General features: G+C 44.7%; 1 pseudogene; it reads left to right on the top strand.

Annotated features, from left to right (window-relative positions):
• Positions 1-1,130: 1,130 nt before the first annotated feature.
• Positions 1,131-6,047, top strand: LOC144792054 (FXYD domain-containing ion transport regulator 3-like; annotated as a pseudogene).
• Positions 6,048-24,685: the final 18,638 nt, after the last annotated feature.

The following is a 24,685-nucleotide window of genomic DNA, read 5'->3' as shown; positions in this document are numbered from 1 at the left end:
AATATTGAACAGCCTGTTCCAAAGTAAAATATTTTAAATAACACTTTTTACTCAGTTTTGCAGGTTTACTGAGAAAAAATAATGTGATGTCACACAAATAATCTGGATTCAGACCAGGTAGAAGCACAGTAAGCCCTTGTATCCATATAGGATGACCTAAAACTCATAATGGACAAGAAGTGAGTGGCCCTTCTATTGCTTCTGGACCCATCGTCTGCATCTGACAGTGCCAGCACCACAAGCTACAAGTAAAACTTCATCATCTTGGAGTATATGATAATGCTCTGAAATGGAATGTCTCATATCTTAAATTCAGACTAAGCTTGGTGTAGCTACACCAAGCATAGTCTGTATTTAAGATATGAGACATTGTGCCATGACTCAGAGGTCCTACATTATTTCCTCTTTTTGCCTGTTCACGCCGGGAAACCCTTTTTGGGTAGCTGCTGCGCATTATAAATTTAAAAACTAACTAACTTGACAGATGACTCTAATGAAGTCCATCTCAAAAAGTCTCCTGGCCGTCTCCAATTTATGGCTGCTCAGGTCCATCAACAAACAAAAATCTCAGAATAGACAACTCCGTGCAGTAATGCATTTAGGGGGCTGTGATTATTAGAAATACCATTAAGAGATCTGCAGAGCAGATCAAAGCTGCCAGCTTACCATGAAATGTGCATCTATCACTCTCACTTCTTCACCCATCACCCTGCTAAGCGCCGTGTCCCATAACCTAATAATAGCACCTCTATGGTCATCACGCACGACATTGAAAGACTTCCCATATAGGATTAAAAAAAAAACAACCACACACCCTACATGGTGTAGAGTGCTACCCCTGTAGATAAGTGCTTCAACACCCTGCATAGGTGTAGTAAGCACTGTATAATTGTTACATTAGTATAGAACACATTACGAACATGTCCAGTGTAAGGAATTGGATTACTAATTGGGGTGGCTGACTACTATCTACCTTAAGGAATACCACAACTCTTGTCCTGGTGAATACTTAAAGTCATTAAATCAGTATTCAACATCATTGTAGCTATGGGCTGAACAGGCCTATTCTTGCTGCCTGTCTTCGGTGCGTGCTCAGCTCTCCCCAGACTCACTGACGTGCAGGAGTTACCTTTGAATTAACAAGATGCAGAACACATTTGCAGCAAGTGTACTTCTGGTACTTGCAGTTCTTCCGGTGTTGAAGGCCAATGACCCTGCTAATAAAAACAGCCCACTCTAATATGATTACGAGTCGCTGAGAATTGGAGGGTTGGTTGCTGCTGCCATCCTCTGTGTTATGGGAATTATAGTCGTACTGAGTGGAAAGTGCTGCTGCAAATTTTTTAAAAATTTTTTTATTAAATACTTTATTGATCAAAAGCAGAGGTAGTATTTATCAAAACAATCACAGTTACAATCTTGTCACAGAGCACGTTCATTACAGCAGTGTAATTACAATCACAATTACAGGGGGATATTAAGCCTGGTCATTTTCATGTCTGCTGAGGGGGAAGTACACAATTCGCCTCTATAAGCATTCCATCGTCCCCATTTCTTATCCCAAACTCCAGGGCATCCCCTGATTTTGTAAACCGTTTTCTCGGACAGCATGCACACATCCACAGCGGCCACTCACCTAATCAGGAGCGGTTTAGATGGTGAACCGCATTGCATGGCTATCTCACGCTTCAGTAAAAGGAAGCCCAGAGCCGCCCATTGCTGTTCTATTGCAGTTAGATCTGTGGGGTCCCATACATTAAGAAGTGCACATTTGGGGGTCAGGGGAACAGGTTTCCCTATTGCATCAGTTATTTTCTGAATGGCGCGTTTCCAGAGGTCCTGGACATTCCCATAGAATGTGGTAGAAGGTACCAGTTAGACCACAGTTACGGAGACAGAGATCAGATGAGCGTCTGCCTATTCTGGCCAGAAGAGGACCAGACATGTATGTTCTGTGCAATATCTTTAGTTGTATTAATCTGAATCTGCGATTGATAGCTGATTCGCGCGGGGACATCAATGCCGATTGCCATTCTACCCCATCTAAGACTCCGACGTCGGTCTGCCATTTGTCTCGCAGAAGGTGGAAAGTGTTTGGCATGTTGTTACATAGTTTGCGGTAAGTGCAGGATATTGCTTTGGCCTGAAGGGGTTCTGATAGGAGTCTGTCTTCGAGGGGCGAGGATTGTGGCAGAGAAGGGAGGTCCGGGACGTTGGTGAGTATGGCGTGTTTAATTTGGAGGTATCGGAAAGTCTAAGAGTGTGCCAGGTCATATGTGTTTTGTAGCTCTTCAAATGTCAGCAATTTGCCCTTGCGAAGCATGTCGCCAATAGTGGATATGCCAATTGTGTCCCATTTATCGAAGCCTCGATAATGGCATAGGGTGCCCAGCTTGTGTGAGGTCCAAAGTGGGGTGGACAGTGTGAGGGTGTTGGTCCATCCGAGTCGCTTGTTCGCACGGTGCCAAATTGATAATGTGTGGGACATCGGGCCTATATATCCGGTTCGGGATTGTTTGCCTTATAGAGCCTCGAGGTAACCACCACGGCCCGTCTGGTATCTCTCTAAGTGAATAGCAGGGTTCGTGGGCGAACCGTAGATCCATGAGTTGGTGGCGACCAGCTGAGTGGCCCAATAGTAGAGGCAGACATTGGGAAGGGCAATTCCTCCATCGTACCTGCGTGAGTGAGATGAGGGCAATGCGGGGAGAACCGCCATCCCATAGAAGGAGGCGGAGGTCTCCTTCGAGTGAGTTGAAATAGGAGTCAGCTATGGGAAATGGGCAATTTTGTAGGGCATACAGAAATCGAGGGAGTGCTAGCATCTTAAATAGGGCAGCTCTACCCGGTAGAGAGAGGGGGAGTGTTTTCCAATGCGAGATGTCGCTATGGAGTCTCTGGAGTGGGCCTTTTAGGTTACGGTCATGAAATATTTGGGGGTCTGGGGTGACAAAAATTCCCAGATATTTAAAGCCGTCCCGGGCGATTTCAATTGAGTAGCCTCGTGGGAGGGGTGGGGGTGGGCCATGTAAAACTTAGAGTATCGATTTAGACCAATTAATAGAGAAGCCAGAGTATTTGCCAAAGTTGGTGACAACATGTAGCAGGCTGTTGAGGGAGGACTTGGGGGAGGAGATGTATACGAGGATGTCATCCGCGTACAGCGAAATCTTGTCGACCGTGTCAGCATTCCATGGGAGGCCTCGGATGGAATTGTCGTTCCTAATCCAATGAGCCAGGGGTTCAAGGGTGAGTGCAAACAACAGAGGGGACAGAGGGCATCCCTGTCTTGTACCTCTGTGTAAAGGAAAGCGCCTGGACGTGTGTCCATTGACGTAAACCTGACCCCAAAGGTCTGTGTACAGTAGTCGGATCCGTTGTATGAATTTGGGACCAAAGCCATAGCGGAGTAGCACCTCAACGAGGTATGACCATTCGATAGAATCGAAGGCAAGAGTTGCGTCTAGGGAGAGGATAGCTGCGTCTTCCTGAAAGTGTGGTATCCTGCTCATGACATTGTGGACTCGACGGAGGTTAAGCGCAGTATTGCGGCCTGATAAGAAGCCCAACTGATCTTCGTGTATCAAGGCGGGGAGGACTGTCATAAGTCTGGTGGCAAGGAGCTTAGCAAGTACTTTTACTTCGGCATTGATAAGAGAGATTGGTCGGTAGGAGCTGCAGTCATCAGCCGGTTTATTGGGCTTGCGAATGACCACTATTGATGCCAACCGCTGGTCCAGCAGTAGGCGTCCGATATTGCGGCTCTCTTCAAACATTGCTTTGAGGTGTGGGAGGATCTCACCCGCCATGCCCTTCAGAAACTCAACTGGGACGCCACTGGGGCCCATAGCTTTGCCTGATTGGATGGCAAACAAGGCATTTCCAACTTCCTCCGCCATGAGGTCTGCCTCCAACTCCTGTACGTCAGGCTCGGAAAGAGTGGGAAGTCTCATTTCGGCTAGGAGTAGTTTAGATTCTTCAGCTTTGTAGTGAGCTCTGGCTGTGTAAACCCCTTCTAGGTGGGTGGCAAAGGCCTCCGCTATATCGTCCGGATCCGTGACAGTAGACTGATCTGGCAGGGTCAGTTCTGGGATCCAGCGAGATCCCTGTTCACGTTTTTCGAGCCAGGCGAGCATTTTACCAGCTCTGTCCCCCAGTTCGTAGACGCGATGACGGGTTTTCAAGAGCTTGGCTTGCGTTTTTTCGAGAGCCAATGCTTTATATTCTAATTGTTTAGCGCGGAGGCGGGCCGCTGTCTCGTCCGTGGGGTTTGTGTTGTGGAGAGATTCCAGGTCGGTAAGGTCTGTTTCTACTTGTAGTAGGTGTACATTTTGTTTGTGGATGTAGCCAGTTTTGAGGGCTTGCGCCTTACCCTTGATCACTGCTTTGTATGCTTCCCATATTGTTATGGCCGAAGCCACGGAGCCCACATTTTCGGCGAAGTAGTATTCGGTATGTTCTAGCAAGCTATCTTTTATGTCCGGGATTTTTAAGAGCCAGGGCGTAATGATTATGGGGAAGCATGTCTTTTGACGGTGGTGTGTGAACTGCACAGTGAGTGGGGAGTGGTCGGAGATCCCTCTAGGGAGCCCTTCCGGGTGACGAAAGAACTCCAGATCAGTGGTAGGAGAGAATAAATAGTCTATGCGAGAGTTGCTGTGTAAAGTATGAGGTAGTCGGGTGGGACAGGCGCCATAGGTCTTCGAGCCCCATTGTTTGTGTGAAGTCACATAGGTCTGAGCTCGACTTATGCGAAGGACGCTCGGGGTGCCGATCTTGGGCATCATTCATCGTCATATTGAAATCGCCTCCGATAAGCAAGGGTCCCTGCGGGAGATCGAGCATTAGTCGCTGTAGGGTCTGTAGTGCGGCTGTGCCTAGGGCTGGAGGGATGTAGACCGAAATGACATTCAGTGGTTTGCCTTCCCAGGTGGCCTCCAGTACAGCGAAGTGACCCAGGGGGTCAGCCCATGTTTTTGTACATGTCAGGGCCACATTCTTCCGAACCAGGATACCGGTCCCTCTAGACCCAGATGTGAAGCCTGCGTGTATGAGTAATTTATAGCCTCTCCGGTGTAGTGCTTGGCACGCATTGCCCATGAGGTGCGTTTCCTGGAGGAGAACCAGGTCTGGAGAATGGCGTTTGAGATATTACATGACCACCCCTCTTTTTATTCTATTGCCAAGGCCGTTAACTTTCCATGTCATGATGGCGAGGGACGTTGTCGATGGGGGGGTCATGGTGGCCTAGAGAATTGAGATCGTGCACGGATCAATGGTTTGTGGCGCAATGAGTGTAGCTTGTAGGAAATGACTCTTAAGGAGGGGCTACGGTGGAGCATTCGCGAGGCCCAGCATACCCAAATTTTGGGCAATAAGTGTACTGTGGTGGCATATGGCGATGCATAGCTGGGCTTGTATTTGAGAAGTCGCAATAGGTAGCGCGTGTGGTTGCGGCCTGCTGTGCGACACGCTCCATGATCAAGAATCCTCTGCAGTGTGTGAACAAAAACAAAAACAGAAACCATATCAGTTTCTTCATAAACTTCCCAACAACTCCCATCCCTCCCAAACCCACCCCCCTTACCACTTCCCCCCCGCCAACCCCCCTCCCTGCGGACTTGAAACTATCCACTCCCCAACTAGGCAGAGTGCCTGTCGCCCACCTGAACATTGATGAGGAGCGTGGAGAGCCGAAGGTGCCCTCGTCAGCTATTGACAGGATGATATCGTCTAGTGCAATTATAAACAACTGAAATCAGCAGTAGCATTCACATAGTAGAAATTATTAATAACATGTAGGCCCAGGTCAGCCCCACGCCCAGGGTCCCGTGTAAATCAGTCCAGGCGAGGGACAGCGTCTGAAAGCGCCGCTTAGTGTACCCAGACCGTATTGAACAATTAACACGGGAAGGATAGACAGAGTCAGTGCTGCTGCAAATTTAACAAGAACCAGAGGCGCAGGAGTGAGGTCCAGCAGCTTATCACTCCAGGCAGCGCTTCCAACTGCTAGGAATCCCCAGTGGAGAAGGATGTTTATTGACAACATTAACGTTATGGAACGCGGTCGCGTTTTAGATATGTTTCTTTTCTGCCTTGGACGCCGTCCTATCACTGTCCTATCTTGACATTATGTGTTTTTAACTTGGAAATTAAAATAAAGTGTTTTTTCCAAAACAAAAAAAAGAAAAAAAACACCATTGTAGCTATGGTACAGAACAGACAACCAACTTGGGGCAATGTGTAACTAACTTATGCAGTATGAAAACAGTAATAAAGTCAAAATGCTGAATAACAACAATTCCACACCTAATTAGACTAATAGAGGAACATTTAGTAAACAACATGACACCAATATGACAAAATTCCAATAAGGGGTACCAGATATGATTAAATAAACCTTTTAAGTAAGAATAGCGCAAAGAAGCACAAAATGCCTTTGACAGTGAACGGTAGCGGTGGTGTGGTACCCAAGCACAATATGAGGCTGGCTGTGATGTAGCGCAGGTTGAATACACTAACTAGGTTTGTCCTGGTTGCAGATTTTACCTTCTGACTTAAGTCTTTTAAGCCCCAATCCACCATAGAAGTACACCTCTAAAGACCCATGGCCTCAGGAGAGGCACTTGGAGATTGACAGGGTTACAGGAACGGACATGAAGCAAGGTCCCTTCCAGGTCCAGTGCCACTGGTCAGCTGTAAGAAAGGCCTCTTGTGCCTTATTGTATCGCTATATATTGAACAGGAGGTCAGCCTTATGACCCTTGGAGTCCACAACTTTGTCCTGGGTACAGGTTCAGTCCTTCAGCGCTCCTATCAGTCACAGACAGCAGGCCCAGTCTTCTTCTATTTTTCCTCATTTCCACTAGTGTTTTGAAATGAGTATCTAGAAATGCCACATTCATGCCTGGCATGAGCTCGTGGTGGGTATGATTCCTGGAAACAAACTAACCTATGGGGTAAAAGTTCCCAGGGCCAACCCTATCTACTTTTGGCATTTTCACAGTAGCGAAAGTCTTCGGTCACACTAAACTTGGCATCTGAGGGCTGGAGCTGCATGTGGGGAGTGTTCTATGGCAATCCTAGTGTCTTTCCACATCTAACATCAACATTTGAAGCAGCAACTCAACTACCAATAAACCCAGATATATAAGTCTAGTAGGACAAAGTCAGGGTTTTCCAGGATCCACTGTTCACACAACTACCTTGGTATTCTGCTTCCTTCCTTTCAAGTATGCCCCTAAGTGTTATATGCAAAGACATGTTTAGGAGTTCTTGACACCCAAGCAGGATTTTACAATGTAATGTCAAAAATAATGCTCCCAGCACCCCTCCTTTTTGCTGAGCTCCAAGGAGTCATCCTGTCCATTCAGGTCGACCTTTCAATCACAGCGACCTATTGTGTAGTTCCTGGGTGCTATTTCACACCATTTCCACACATATTCAAATGCTAATCCCTGGATGGGAGAATTTAAAGAGCAAATGCAAATTAGCCAACAAGAAATTAAGGTAGTCAATTTCTAAAAGTTACATTTCTTTAATATTTATTAAAACATACATCATCATTGAATTGGATTTTATTAACTATTAAAAATAGTTAATTAATTCTTTTATTGTATATCTCATTCCTGAGATTCAATATTAGTATTTTAATCCACAAATGTTTTTCTACACAGGTCAGCTAGGCCTGCCATATGGAAACATGTGTTTTGGGTGCTACTCACCTTAAGCACACATTACAAGTAAATGTATACATGCCCTACATTTATAAACCATGCACCCTGCCATTTGGGCTACAAGTCCTTCATAGTGGTGACTTATTAATATTTTACATGCAGGTTTTGCCCAGTCAAAATGGTTTAGTTTGATAAATCTAATTGCAGATTTTACACTGCTACAGTTGGGCTTAACAGGGTAGTCCTGAAGTCATGTTTGCACTAACACAGTAGTTGATGAAACAATAGGTATTGCAGTCTACTATTGGCCCTGAAGACACCTTGTAACATATACTAAGGACTTATATGTATTTTAAATAGACCATTTAGGAGTATGCCAGTTATACCATGCTTAAAGGGGGAGCACAGGCACTTTACTACTGGTTAGCAGAGGTAAAGAGCGCATAATTCTAAAGCTGGCAAAAATACAGGTTCCGCAAAAGTCGAATATTCTGGGGTGACCATGAAGAACAGGCAGATTTCCTACACAAGTTGCCTCCAGCTAGTAGCTAGGGTAGACTGATCAATCCCTTGATGGGCTTCTCTGCTCAGGCGAAAGAACATGAACATGTTGCTGCCTCCGCAGTGGCACGTGTCTGTTTTATGCACCTCTGAACCTACCTGTTCCCCTATGTCAACATCTTTGCTAGCACTAACTGTCCATGGGGCACCCTCCTCCTCACCTGCAGACCCCACCTGTGAGGCAACTAACCCCGACTTGCTCACAGGTGTATCCCCGTATGCAAATAGTCCCACAGTAGCAACAAGGCGATGTGGCCCATTCTATAACCCCCTACCCACCCCCCCAACCTCAAATCAAGATCTTCCGAAAAAGCGAACAACCAACAGAGGCCACTAACATCTGTTGTTGTGAGAAACCAGACCCTTGGCATCCACTGCCAGTTGAAGGTTTATTCTGTGGCCTTTGGTAGAACTCACTTCCTGCTGTGGGGCTGGTAAATTATATTATATTGTAAAATTGGGGTTAGACCCATACAGTCAGTAGGACCTGGGTAATTGCTCGGTATAGAAAGAAGGGGTCCCAGACAATACACAACAAATTACACAATTCAAGGTTTGATGCGTTGAATTATTTCACAAAAGATCGAATCAAGGTGCAAAGTGTTTTAATTTTCACCACACCTGTGCTAAACATTCATTAGCTCATTACTCAGAACATGAATATACACACATTACACACAGTTTCAATAAGCCCAAAAAAGGGGGGGGAGGGGGAAAGAACAGGGGAAAGGAATAAGCATTTCTTGATAGTTCAACATCACTATTCAATAATTTCAAATGCGTGTGACCATATTTGAGAATCACAGAAGACAGATTACACAGATCCCCAAGTGTGGGGTCAAAAGCAGTGCTTAACAATCAACATCATATTTTCTGTACAGAATCTCCTATTCAGCTATACACATTCAACTGTTCTGTAGGAGTTCAAATTAGTAGAGAAGTCTACGTTTCGACCCATAGAATGTAGGACAGTATATCCTTACTACGCGGGTCTTCGTCAGGACGTGAGGGAGGGAAGGAGTGTGGGGCTGTTCCTAAAGGTAATAAGAAGAGACTTTAAAAAAACTTTTAAAAGGTCTCCAAACGGAGTCCCTACACGATAAATCAAAATTTTAAAAATTATAAATACACAAAATGATAGAATTGGTGATTGACAAGGAGGTATGAAACCAAGTTACCTGCTCAGGAGTCAGGTAAAGGTTCTGGCCGTATCCGAGCGAAGTGGTAGAATTTGTTGTACCTGGGGTCCAATTAGTGAAAGGACCAATCAATGAAGGTGCTCGCCACACACGTTTGTATTAAAAAGGAAGCGCACTTAACCATTAATCCTACCTCTACAGCGGTGCTGTGTAGGATCATGGATAGGGTGTCAGTGCAGTTGGTAAATTCGGTCCATACGAGTCACAGTTCATCAGTGAATCTGTGGATTATTAGGGGCCAGGTTAGTAATGGCGTCTGGAAAAAACGGGTTCTTATTACTACTCTGTTGCCTGCACCACAGGCGTCTAAACACAAAAGACACATATTTGTCAACTCACCCGGGGTATGATTTTAAAGATAAACAGCAGGCCAGCGTCTGTCACGGTAAAAGCACAGTCACACAGTGCTGATAAATAGGGGTAGCGGTGCCGTATCTGAGAACCAAATAATGGAAGCGGCAATCAGTGGATATGCTCGCCAGACATATCGTATTGTATATCAATTGTATTTCAAAGGACATTAAACCCGACATCGTACCTCTGATTAGATAGAAATCCTTCAACACGCTGTCATTGCGGTCGGGCGGTTTGTTTAAAACGTTACATGGGTCCGAGCTCCACCATTAGATCTGTGGATTAATGTAGACCACATTTAGTGAAAGCGTTACATTACCACGAGAGATGAAGCCATCATACGGAGTTACTCGATTTAAAACAGACACCGCGCGCAGCTAGACTCACCCGAAGTATTTTCTGCAGGCGCGCGTACGAGGCAGCGTCTGGCCCAGCCTGGAAGAATCAGGAAGTGGTGCCTTGGAGACGGAGGCCAATTTGTAACCTCGCAAAGAGCGAGACTGGTGTTACCTAGGTAACCCACGACGCCGGCCAGCGTCATGATGACACGGAACCGAGGTGCAAAACAATTAAACGAAGGGTTATGTTATTGATATTGTTAATGGGGCACTGAGTTGTTACGGTGGAGAAACCTTCCTTTATTTATAAAGATACAGCAATGCTTAACATTAATAATGCGCGGACCTGCCATTAACACGGTAGTCAAGGCGCAACATTGAAGCACTGAAAGGGGGTAGTGATCACAATATTTATACCGATCATAGAATCACAACAGTGGACTGGACCCTCGTCAAAACAGTTTTAAAACCATGTATTTACACGCGTATTCCACGGGCAGAGACATCCATAGTGGATCAAGGCATTTTGTTGTGCGGACCTACCTTGCAAGGTGGTCAAGGCACCGTTACTCGATATATTGATATGGTTAATAGGGCACAGTTTCATAACACAATGATTAATAAAGATATCGCATAGCGGGGCACAGTATCTTAACACATTGACCAATATAGACACAATTCTCAGTACTGTGCGTGAACCTACCTCATGGTGGTTAAGACGCACGATTGATTTATAGAGTGGCCATCTGAGAAAAACTGCTTTCTGATTCATTCAGGCCCATGCGTACTGAATCAAAAAACCTGATCCATTTTATCTCTCTAATGTTGAGAATTGGCTCAAGATTACCACCCCTGGGGCCCAGTCTCACTTGTTCCAGAATGGTCCACTTAAGACTTTCCGGGGAGTGAGCAAGGTTTTTGCAGTGGTCTACCAAAGGCGCTCCCTCAACCTTACATCTTACACGGCTGCAGTGTTGCAAGAAACGTACTTTTGCTCGTTGCTGAGTCTGGCCAATGTATATTAAATTACAGGGGCACACTATGCAGTGAACTACATTGGATGAGTTACAGTTAGTATGTGACTTTAAGGTTACTTGATGTTGTCCATGCGTAAAAACTTTGGTCTGGATTGTGGCTGGGCAAGCTTTACAAGATCCACAGCGGTAGTGACCCACGATGGGAGGAAGACTCCACATTGATGTTAGGGATTGTTCCTTTGCGGTATTCAAGAAAGAGCAAACCACGTGATCTCGAATATTCTTCGCTTTTTTGAAAGCGTGAAGCGGTGGGTGGCTACAGTTAAGGTCCTCGGCGATCAAGTGCCAGTATTTATTTATAGTTTTCTTTATCGAATTACTTTTTGTGGAGAAAGTGGTCACACATACGATGCGTTGATCATCGTTGTCCCGTTGGGGTCCTTGTTGCAGTAGAACTTCCCTTGGGTTATGCCAAGCTCTCTTTTTGGCTTTTTTTACCAAACGTCTCGGGTACCCACGTTCAAACAACCGTTCCATCAGAATGGCTGCTTGCTCATCATAATCATCCTTTTTGCTGCAGTTACGGCGAATCCGTAAAAATTGCCCGAAGGGCAAATTGTCCCGGAGTCCCCGTGGGTGATGGCTCGAATACAGAAGCAGGGAGTTCCTCTCCGCAGGTTTTCTGAAAAGGGTGGTTTGCAAGGTCTCATTCTCCACAAAAATGGTTAAATCCAGAAAGTCTATGGATTTCTTGTCATATTGAATAGTGAACTGAATGTCAGAAGTACGCCCATTTAGCCAAATGAAAAATGTTTCGATATCCTGTTCATTCCCAGCCCAGATACAGATGATATCATCTATGTATCTCATCCACATGTTTATCTTAGGTCTGAAGGGATTGGCATCATTGAGTATGAACACCTCTTCATACATGGACATGAAGATAATTGCCAGATCCGGAGCAAACGCCGCCCCCATCGCCACGCCCTTGGTCTGAAGGTAAAAAGAGTTGCAGAAAATGAAGAAATTCCTCATCATTGCAATTTTTAATAGCAAGATGATAAAGGATGTGGGCACACGGGTTGGTGCCTCCCGTTTGTCAAGTGCAATAGTCATAGCTTGCAGGGCCTCATCTTGGGGTATGCTGGTATACAGTGACACGATGTCACAGGTTACCAAGATTTCTTCATGTGAGTTATATGGACGTCCGTCAATCAGATTAATGACCTGTGTGGTATCTCGCAGGTAAGTTGTAGTTGCTTCTGTTAAGGGCTTCAGGAAGAAATCGATGTACCTACACAGTGGTTCCAAAAGAGAGCCGCAGCCCGATACTATTGGTCGGCCAGGGGGTCGGTGTAGATCCTTGTGTACCTTCGGTAGTGTGTAGATGGTAGGAAGGCGTGGGTTCTTTTGGTTTAGATACTGAAATTCATGGTCCGACAAGAAACCTTGTTGGAGGCCGTCCTGGGTCACTCTCAGGATTTCCGCTTTTAGTTCTCTAGATGGATCCCCATCCAATCGTTTGTAACTCACCCCATCATTTAATTGTCTCATTATCTCACTGGTGTAGCTGTCCAGGTCCTGTACGACAATTGCACCACCCTTATCGGCAGGTTTTACTACCACATCAATGTTGTCTTTTAAAGATTTGAGCGCCAATTTCTCTGCTTTGCTGGTATTGAACTTAACGAATTGTTGTTCTCCCAAGATTTTGTTCACGTCCCGTAGGACGAGGCTCTCATAGGCCAGGATACGTTGAGTCATGGCATGAGTAGAAGGTACGAAGGTAGATGGTGGCCTGAAATGGGTCGCCGATAGCGGCTGCCCCCAAGGTTTATCCTTGAAAAAGTATCGCAGTCGTACTTTACGAAAAAACTTGTGGAGTTCTACTATGGTGTTGAAAGTGTCAGGTTTGGCGGTTGGAACAAAAGATAAGCCTCGACTGAGTACCTTGATTTCGTCATCACGCAGAGCGTATTTAGAGATGTTGATCACAGGGGAAATCCTTTCTACCACCTGTAGTTCTTCCTGCGGGTAGACCGTTCCCCGTGCTCCTCCTGGGGGAAGCTCACTTGTTTCGTGCCCCTCCCTCTCCCGGAGTCCCACTCTTGACCAGCATTGGATTGGCCCCTGCTGTTGCCTCTGTTCCAGTTGTTTGATCTGCCACGTGGAGGTCTCCATCCGCCCTGGCCTAAAAAAGGAGTAGGTTGGTATGCAGGTCCGTAGGGGTCTTGGTAACCGTATGTACCACTTGGACCAGCTCGTTCAGAGTCTTCTCCCGAGCTGTACGACGAATCAGAGAAGGTGGTATAGTTTCGTCTACCTCTAAAGGAACCGCGGCCGCGGTTAGTGAATCTTCCCAGGCTATCTTGCCTGTAATATTCGTCTTGAAGGTAAGGGTATGTTCTTTTTTTATCATACAATTTCACATCACGTGCCAGTTTCTCAAGTTTCCTTTTTATCGTGTTGGTTTCAAAGTCTTGTAGAGTGGCCACAAGTTTAGTCAAGGCTTCTTTTGAATTTGTGAGAGTAGCGTCACCAGTTATTTCGGCCTTCAGGTCCGCTATCTGCTTGGTTAAGATGGCAATTTGCTCATTGGCAGTTTCAATTCCTAAGACCATCCAATGTCGCGAACAATTGTTCTGAAAACTGAAGTTTTGGCCACTCTACAAGACTTTGAAACCAACACGATAAAAAGGAAACTTGAGAAACTGGCACGTGATGTGAAATTGTATGATAAAAAAAGAACATACCCTTACCTTCAAGACGAATATTACAGGCAAGATAGCCTGGGAAGATTCACTAACCGCGGCCGCGGTTCCTTTAGAGGTAGACGAAACTATACCACCTTCTCTGATTCGTCGTACAGCTCGGGAGAAGACTCTGAACGAGCTGGTCCAAGTGGTACATACGGTTACCAAGACCCCTACGGACCTGCATACCAACCTACTCCTTTTTTAGGCCAGGGCGGATGGAGACCTCCACGTGGCAGATCAAACAACTGGAACAGAGGCAACAGCAGGGGCCAATCCAATGCTGGTCAAGAGTGGGACTCCGGGAGAGGGAGGGGCACGAAACAAGTGAGCTTCCCCCAGGAGGAGCACGGGGAACGGTCTACCCGCAGGAAGAACTACAGGTGGTAGAAAGGATTTCCCCTGTGATCAACATCTCTAAATACGCTCTGCGTGATGACGAAATCAAGGTACTCAGTCGAGGCTTATCTTTTGTTCCAACCGCCAAACCTGACACTTTCAACACCATAGTAGAACTCCACAAGTTTTTTCGTAAAGTACGACTGCGATACTTTTTCAAGGATAAACCTTGGGGGCAGCCGCTATCGGCGACCCATTTCAGGCCACCATCTACCTTCGTACCTTCTACTCATGCCATGACTCAACGTATCCTGGCCTATGAGAGCCTCGTCCTACGGGACGTGAACAAAATCTTGGGAGAACAACAATTCGTTAAGTTCAATACCAGCAAAGCAGAGAAATTGGCGCTCAAATCTTTAAAAGACAACATTGATGTGGTAGTAAAACCTGCCGATAAGGGTGGTGCAATTGTCGTACAGGACCTGGACAGCTACACCAGTGAGATAATGAGACAATTAAATGATGGGGTGAGTTACAAACGATTGGATGGGGATCCATCTAGAGAACTAAAAGCGGAAATCCTGAGAGTGACCCAGGACGGCCTCCAACAAGGTTTCTTGTCGGACCATGAATTTCAGTATCTAAACCAAAAGAACCCACGCCTTCCTACCATCTACACACTACCGAAGGTACACAAGGATCTACACCGACCCCCTGGCCGACCAATAGTATCGGGCTGCGGCTCTCTTTTGGAACCACTGTGTAGGTACATCGATTTCTTCCTGAAGCCCTTAGCAGAAGCAACTACAACTTACCTGCGAGATACCACACAGGTCATTAATCTGATTGACGGACGTCCATATAACTCACATGAAGAAATCTTGGTAACCTGTGACATCGTGTCACTGTATACCAGCATACCCCAAGATGAGGCCCTGCAAGCTATGACTATTGCACTTGACAAACGGGAGGCACCAACCCGTGTGCCCACATCCTTTATCATCTTGCTATTAAAAATTGCAATGATGAGGAATTTCTTCATTTTCTGCAACTCTTTTTACCTTCAGACCAAGGGCGTGGCGATGGGGGCGGCGTTTGCTCCGGATCTGGCAATTATCTTCATGTCCATGTATGAAGAGGTGTTCATACTCAATGATGCCAATCCCTTCAGACCTAAGATAAACATGTGGATGAGATACATAGATGATATCATCTGTATCTGGGCTGGGAATGAACAGGATATCGAAACATTTTTCATTTGGCTAAATGGGCGTACTTCTGACATTCAGTTCACTATTCAATATGACAAGAAATCCATAGACTTTCTGGATTTAACCATTTTTGTGGAGAATGAGACCTTGCAAACCACCCTTTTCAGAAAACCTGCGGAGAGGAACTCCCTGCTTCTGTATTCGAGCCATCACCCACGGGGACTCCGGGACAATTTGCCCTTCGGGCAATTTTTACGGATTCGCCGTAACTGCAGCAAAAAGGATGATTATGATGAGCAAGCAGCCATTCTGATGGAACGGTTGTTTGAACGTGGGTACCCGAGACGTTTGGTAAAAAAAGCCAAAAAGAGAGCTTGGCATAACCCAAGGGAAGTTCTACTGCAACAAGGACCCCAACGGGACAACGATGATCAACGCATCGTATGTGTGACCACTTTCTCCACAAAAAGTAATTCGATAAAGAAAACTATAAATAAATACTGGCACTTGATCGCCGAGGACCTTAACTGTAGCCACCCACCGCTTCACGCTTTCAAAAAAGCGAAGAATATTCGAGATCACGTGGTTTGCTCTTTCTTGAATACCGCAAAGGAACAATCCCTAACATCAATGTGGAGTCTTCCTCCCATCGTGGGTCACTACCGCTGTGGATCTTGTAAAGCTTGCCCAGCCACAATCCAGACCAAAGTTTTTACGCATGGACAACATCAAGTAACCTTAAAGTCACATACTAACTGTAACTCATCCAATGTAGTTTACTGCATAGTGTGCCCCTGTAATTTAATATACATTGGCCAGACTCAGCAACGAGCAAAAGTACGTTTCTTGCAACACTGCAGCCGTGTAAGATGTAAGGTTGAGGGAGCGCCTTTGGTAGACCACTGCAAAAACCTTGCTCACTCCCCGGAAAGTCTTAAGTGGACCATTCTGGAACAAGTGAGACTGGGCCCCAGGGGTGGTAATCTTGAGCCAATTCTCAACATTAGAGAGATAAAATGGATCAGGTTTTTTGATTCAGTACGCATGGGCCTGAATGAATCAGAAAGCAGTTTTTCTCAGATGGCCACTCTATAAATCAATCGTGCGTCTTAACCACCATGAGGTAGGTTCACGCACAGTACTGAGAATTGTGTCTATATTGGTCAATGTGTTAAGATACTGTGCCCCGCTATGCGATATCTTTATTAATCATTGTGTTATGAAACTGTGCCCTATTAACCATATCAATATATCGAGTAACGGTGCCTTGACCACCTTGCAAGGTAGGTCCGCACAACAAAATGCCTTGATCCACTATGGATGTCTCTGCCCGTGGAATACGCGTGTAAATACATGGTTTTAAAACTGTTTTGACGAGGGTCCAGTCCACTGTTGTGATTCTATGATCGGTATAAATATTGTGATCACTACCCCCTTTCAGTGCTTCAATGTTGCGCCTTGACTACCGTGTTAATGGCAGGTCCGCGCATTATTAATGTTAAGCATTGCTGTATCTTTATAAATAAAGGAAGGTTTCTCCACCGTAACAACTCAGTGCCCCATTAACAATATCAATAACATAACCCTTCGTTTAATTGTTTTGCACCTCGGTTCCGTGTCATCATGACGCTGGCCGGCGTCGTGGGTTACCTAGGTAACACCAGTCTCGCTCTTTGCGAGGTTACAAATTGGCCTCCGTCTCCAAGGCACCACTTCCTGATTCTTCCAGGCTGGGCCAGACGCTGCCTCGTACGCGCGCCTGCAGAAAATACTTCGGGTGAGTCTAGCTGCGCGCGGTGTCTGTTTTAAATCGAGTAACTCCGTATGATGGCTTCATCTCTCGTGGTAATGTAACGCTTTCACTAAATGTGGTCTACATTAATCCACAGATCTAATGGTGGAGCTCGGACCCATGTAACGTTTTAAACAAACCGCCCGACCGCAATGACAGCGTGTTGAAGGATTTCTATCTAATCAGAGGTACGATGTCGGGTTTAATGTCCTTTGAAATACAATTGATATACAATACGATATGTCTGGCGAGCATATCCACTGATTGCCGCTTCCATTATTTGGTTCTCAGATACGGCACCGCTACCCCTATTTATCAGCACTGTGTGACTGTGCTTTTACCGTGACAGACGCTGGCCTGCTGTTTATCTTTAAAATCATACCCCGGGTGAGTTGACAAATATGTGTCTTTTGTGTTTAGACGCCTGTGGTGCAGGCAACAGAGTAGTAATAAGAACCCGTTTTTTCCAGACGCCATTACTAACCTGGCCCCTAATAATCCACAGATTCACTGATGAACTGTGACTCGTATGGACCGAATTTACCAACTGCACTGACACCCTATCCATGATCCTACACAGCACCGCTGTAGAGGTAGGATTAATGGTTAAGTGCGCTTCCTTTTTAATACAAACGTGTGTGGCGAGCACCTTCATTGATTGGTCCTTTCACTAATTGGCCCCCAGGTACAACAAATTCTACCACTTCGCTCGGATACGGCCAGAACCTTTACCTGACTCCTGAGCAGGTAACTTGGTTTCATACCTCCTTGTCAATCACCAATTCTATCATTTTGTGTATTTATAATTTTTATATTTTGACTTATCGTGTAGGGACTCCGTTTGGAGACCTTTTAAAAGTTTTTTTAAAGTCTCTTCTTATTACCTTTAGGAACAGCCCCACACTCCTTCCCTCCCTCACGTCCTGACGAAGACCCGCGTAGTAAGGATATACTGTCCTACATTCTATGGGTCGAAACGTAGACTTCTCTACTAATTTGAACTCCTACAGAACAGTTGAATGTGTATAGCTGAATAGGAGATTCTGTACAAAAAATATGATGTTGATTGTTAAGCACTGCTTTTGACCCCACACTTGGGGATCTGTGTAATCTGTCTTCTGTGATTCTCAAATATGGTCACACGCATTTGAAATTATTGAATAGTGATGTTGAACTATCAAGAAATGCTTATTCCTTTCCCCTGTTCTTTCCCCCTCCCCCCCCCTTTTTTTGGGCTTATTGAAACTGTGTGTAATGTGTGTATATTCATGTTCTGAGTAATGAGCTAATGAATGTTTAGCACAGGTGTGGTGAAAATTAAAACACTTTGCACCTTGATTCGATCTTTTGTGAAATAATTCAACGCATCAAACCTTGAATTGTGTAATTTGTTGTGTATTGTCTGGGACCCCTTCTTTCTATACCGTGGGGCTGGTAAGGCAGTACCCCATACTTCTTCCTGAGGTCCTATTGGCCTCTTAGGTTTCTCTACATGCGGGGCTACAACTTCAGGGTGCAGATCATTCTCCTTCCACTCTTACTTTCACCATCTCAGGGGTGACACCCTGAGACTGGCTCTTCAGCTGAAGGTCTGTACCCCACGGCTGAACGTATGCCTGGCAGTCAAAGATTTCCTGGGGAAGCACAGCCACCCCTCAATGGTGACACACACTGTGTCCTGTAGGGGTCTGCCTGATGTAGGTCTCCTCTCTGTCTTTGTGACAGCGGAGGCAGCATCTCCAGGTCAGAAGTGGCCTTACCAGGGAAGGTCTTGGGGTGCTCTTCTTCAAGAGCAGGTATCCCATGACCCACTGGTCCTGCCACTGTGGCTGGCAAGTACCCCTCTCCAGTTCTAAGGATACCAGGGCCAAAAGGCAGAAAAACCTGCAAATTGGCCTTGGTCACCATACCGATCTGCCCTGGCAGATATTGTTTTTGGGAAAACAATCTTGCTACCACCATGGTCTGGCTGGCACAGATATCCCGCAGAACAGTGACATTAAGCACATTCAGTGTGACCTCCTGGAAGTGGCAGCCACAACCCTCATGGATTATCAGCTTACCTTCTGGGCCCACCGCCAAACTAAGTGATACTAGGGCATGCTCTACCCTCTCCTGGGAATAACCTCCCTCTAGGGCTAAAGTAGTCAGGCGTGGGGAGTGCCCATCTGTGGGTGGCTTCCTGAGACAGAGTCTTCTCACTTGTGCCTGGACTCGAGGCAGTCATAACACTGTGGTGGGTAAAAGTGTGCCCGAGTCTCTGCCCATCAAAACCTCCCCTCCTGGGCTCCAACGAAGTCTTGGAATACTTCCCCTTAAAATTCTTTTGGGGCCATTTCTGGAATGTCCCTATATTATCATGGCCTTCCCATTCCCTCTGTAGAGGAGAACCTGAACTACTCTTTTCGTGGTCAATCCCGGGTACCTTCTTTGACACTCTGGTGCTGATCCAGATGTGAACTTTTTTTGCAATCTCCCTTGGCAAAGTGGGTTTTGTATCTATCAGGTGCTGGTGCAACTCAGTAAAACTATTACTTAAAATATGCTCTTTCAAATCCAAATCCTACAGCCCATCATAATAATGTACTATGCTGCCCTTCACCCACCCATCCAGTGCATTGTTGGAAGAATCCACAAAATTCTCCCGTGACTAGTGTAATTGATTCTGGCTAACCCTGAACGTCAGGCGATATTTCTCAGGGCTCAGACCAAACTTAGTGATAAGGGCATCCTTTATGGGGGCATACTTCATCTGGTTAGCTACTTCCATGGCTAATATGGTATCCCTCACTGCAATGGGCATGTGCTTCTACAGACTAGCCACCAGTCCTCATCTGGGACTCTATGCTTACATAGGGCCACCTTATATGCTGCAAAAGCTTATTTATATTATCCAAACACAGGTCTTTAGGGATATGAAGTATTTTACCTCTCCCATGCACTCCACTGAAGTGCTACCATCTTCACTGGACTCAGAGGCTATCTAGGCTCTCAGGCTCAGCTCTTGCTGGCTCCTCTCATTGGTCAGCAGAATTTTCTTTCCTATCAAAGCCAAAATGTTCTCTTCCAAGGTTAGGGTTGCTGCTGATGAAGCAGGGGAAATACAAAAATGTTTGTACCCCCTTCGAAATTAATTACCTCATAACTTTAATAATATTAATTGTGTGAAGCATGTAAACTAATCAATAAATGCACCTTTATATTTAGACACTACAAGTGGGAAACTGCTATTTACGAAAATCTAATGAATTAATGAAATGAGTCAAACTAACATAGGGTTGTGAATACGTAGAATATAAAGAGTAAATTGCATGTATTCGTGTATGTGGTGGAATTATATTGTGGCATAGAATGCAGATGGTAAGTAAAATGGCTTTAAATGTCGCTGTTGCTAGGTAATACCTAAGACGGGTAATTCGAATGGTGGGCGCTAAACCGAAGAGCTTATTTTCTATATCTAATTTCTGTTATGTTTACTTTCGTATTAGTTCCCATTTGGGCCTGATCGGCCTTGTCTGAAAGTGGCTGATGTTAAACGCGATGGTGCACAGAAATTAAAGATGGCCCCCGCGCATGAACAGAAATGGATGTTCAATCACGAGTGTATGGCCTATGCCCGGAGTGTGAGATGTCAAGGCCAGCCAAAGAGACTATTCTAAAAGCATGGGCTCGGATGAAGGAACTGAGTTTCAGAGGATGAAAATGACATGACTGCAAGAGAATGATACAAATATTGTAATAAAGTATAAAAGTATAAATGTGAACATTTGTTGAAGTCATGTGAACCCCTAGAATGAGTAAGGACTTTTGCCAACTGGTTTGAGCAAGGAGGACATAAGGTGATCATCACCACCCCTCCAATGGACCAATCAGAAATGGATGTAGCCCCTAAATGTTTCAATTTTGTGTATAGAAAGTTAGTGAAAAGGTACGAGGGACGCGCTTCTTTTTCACACCTTTGCTCAGCACGACAGACTGTCAGTTGCGACGATCTTTCTTCTTTATGGTGCAAGAGACTTTGAAAATTTTGGACTTTGAACTTTGATGGGGAAACGAACAAGACAGTCGCTGAAACTATCTCTGGAGGGATGTGTCCGAATAGGTTAGAGGGACAGACAGACAACTTGGGAACCTGTCCTGTGTACCTGCGGTTCGTGTTCTGGTGAACCATTTTTCATCATCACCCTATGGCCAAGGGGTAATGAGTATTTTCCGTTTTCTAATTCCCTATGCTTAAATGTATTGAAATAATGCTTAGAATGTATTTGTCTAATAAAAATTATGCAAATTAAAATTCTCTTTAATTGAATTTAGATAAAATCTTATGAAATATAAACTCGAGTCTGTAGTTATTAGGCTAAAGTCACAACAAATAAATGTTGAAGGTTTTAAACTGTGATTGAGCTGGACTTAATCACCATCAACTGATTCCTACTAGTTGGTTCATCAACCAAATAGCGGAGTACCTTGATGTTTTTAGAACTGACAGCTATTGAAGTTTAATGTATAAAATGTATATAGTTATTGTATAGATTAATAAGGTACCCCGCATGTATTGCAGCTCGTCTAACTTATCACTGATTCAGGAATTGTGTGAATGTGAGTGTGACTCTCGGTGTTATGGTCCCCACTGATGAGTAAATAATAAGAGTCCTCATCCTGGATTAGTGATATAGAGAAAGGGTTTTATGTTAGTCCCGCTGCATCACTGCTGTTGCCGGCTTCTACTCACAGGCAAGAGTAGCCAACTGCGGGTTCAAAGCTCTCTCTGCATGTCTGTCTTCCTACTCTGATTAGGACACACTGCGGGCTGACACACTGCTCCCTGCTGTGGACAATGCAGATTAGGCTGTTCCTTGGGACACACACTCCTTTGGCACTGGAATCTTCTTAATGTAATCTACACTTTCCTCCTCCATTTTCTGCTCATTCTCATACTCCTGTCAGGTGGACTGTAGCATGCTTACTTCCTCCCAAGCTCTTAGGGCAATGTGATAGTCCTCCTTCATGGACTCTCTGCTCAGCCTTGGCTCTCTTTTCTTGCACAACTTACTCCGCTCTTCCATGCTGAGTCGCTTTCTGTCGCTCAGGTCTACATCCATTCTCGTAAAAATTACAGGTGCAAAAATTGAGGACAGAAATACATGTAAGAAAAATGAAGATTGGACAATTAAAACTCAAAAAACAATAAAAATGTCAAAGTCTCTTTTTGCTGTTAATTTAAAAGGTACTTTATAAGTCAACTTAAATCACTGTGTGGTACTGCAAAACACAAGTCCTGGATCCCAGTGCTGAAAACAGATTTAAGAAATTGGATTATTAACTGGGGTGAGTGACTACTCACTTCAAGGAATACTCACAAAACTTGCCAGCGTAAACCCATAAAGTCACTAAATTACCATGGGATCATTACGCTGGTAGCTATGGGACAAAGCAGATTGACTTAACATAGGGTGATGTGTAAAGTATTTATGCAATACCATAACCGCAATAAAGTAAAAATGCAAAACAATACACAGCCCAAACTGGCTTAAAGCATAGAGTAACATTTCACAAACAAAATGACACCAACATGAAGAAAATCCAGTTAGGGGAACAGGAAATATGAATTTGTAAAGTTTTAAGTAGTAATATGCCAAGGAGCACAAAGTTATATTGATCGTCAATGATCCCAGTACATCGAGACCTAGGCATAGTTTGAGACTGGCTGCGATGTAGCCCAGGTCGGATACACCAATAAGGTTCTTCCTGCTCAAAGATTTTACCTTCTGACTCAGCCATTTAAGTCACTATCTACCACCAGAGTACACTTCTAAAAAAAACAGGGACCTTAGGGTAAGGACATGGAGACTCGCAAGGGTCAGACAGGGGCTAACAGCAGGGTCCAGTCTAGACCCAGTTCCCACTCGTCAGCTGGGTAGTTGCAGGAAAGAGCTCTTTTAGGTTGTTGTATCCCTGTAGCAAGAGGTCTAGTCCTTTAGGACTCCTCTAGGGTCACAGACAGCATGACCAGTCCTCTTCTGTTCTTCCTCAGGTCCAGAAGTGTTCTGATGTGGGTGCCTAGAGACGCCTTATATATGCCATATTTATGCCTGGCATGAACTAGTGTGTGACCTAAACATTGAGGAAGAAGTTCCTGGGCCAACACTACCCCGTGTTAAGATTTTCAAGATGGCAAAAGTATTTGGCCACACTAAACCTGGGCTCTGGTGACTGGGGGTGTGTACTATGGTGATCCTAGTTTCTTCCCACATCGAATACTAAAATCCAATTTGAAGCAGCCTCTTTACCCCCATTAAACTCAGAGACTGAAGACTCGTAGGACAAAACAAGTTCATTCAAGCAACCAGACAGCAGATACAAGTATTGTATGGTAGGTTGTTTCACAACCTTTTCACCCATATTCAATTGCTAATCCCTGTCTGGAGAGGGCATTTCACACCCTTTTCACCCATATTCAATTGCTAATCCCTGTCTGGAGAGGACAAATGTTAAAGAGCAAATGTAAATTCGCCTCCAGGAACTTCAGGAAGGGAAAGCCACTTTTACTTAATATTTATTAAAACTAAGACTGCACCATTGAACGGATTTTTAATAACTATTAAAAATAATAATTCATGTACTTTTCTAGTGAGTCCCATTCCTGAGAAACAGTACTAGTGCTTTAATCTATGCTTTGGTTTCCTACATAGGACAGCTAGACCTGCCACAGTGACAGTAGGTTGTGTGTGCTAGTCACTGTAAGGAGATGTAAACATTACATTATTACATATCTTACATTTAAATACACACACCCTGCACCTTTGGGGCTACAACGTCTGTATGGGGGTGTCTTATTAATACTTGTTAAGGAAGGTTTTCACCTGTCGAAAGTGTTTATTTTGACAGTTTTAAAAGCTGCTTTTAAATTGCTACAGTTAAGCTACAAAGGGTCTGTTTGAAATCATGTTTGCACTACCACTGTAGTGGGAAGCATAGTAGGTGCTTCAGTCCCCCAATGGCATTTAACTTCCAGGCTCTGGGGAGAGCTTGTGCCATATACTAGGAACTAAATGTTAATATAAGTTAAATATACCAATTAGAATTATTCAAATTTGACCATGTTTAAAGGGGGGGCACAGGCACTTTACTAATGGTTAGCAGGGGTAAAGTGCACAAAGTTCTACACCCAGCAAAAATATAGAGTCCAGCAAAAGACTGGTTGTGCAAAAAGAGTGATTTCCTACATCTGCACCGGAAGCACAATAGACCGTTGTGCAACAAAGCTAGAGAAGGCACAAGACACTAGCTGTGGGAAGGCATATCAAGGAGGACCCTGAAAGAAGTGTTCAATTAGCATTCAAACAAATTGTACACCAAATGTAGATCAACTCAAAGCAGTTAAAGTAATTATGTAAAACCAGAGGTTTAAATCGTTGTATTTGTGGTAACTCGGACACAGATTTGTTTTTCCAGAAGCCATCAAATAATGTTCAGAACAAAAAA

The sequence above is a fragment of the Lissotriton helveticus genome, chromosome 11 (genome assembly GCF_964261635.1).
Source record: "Lissotriton helveticus chromosome 11, aLisHel1.1, whole genome shotgun sequence".
Classification (NCBI taxonomy): domain Eukaryota; kingdom Metazoa; phylum Chordata; class Amphibia; order Caudata; family Salamandridae; genus Lissotriton; species Lissotriton helveticus.
The sequence above is the reverse complement of the archived record's forward strand: the minus strand, read 5'-3'. Positions and strand labels throughout refer to the sequence as shown.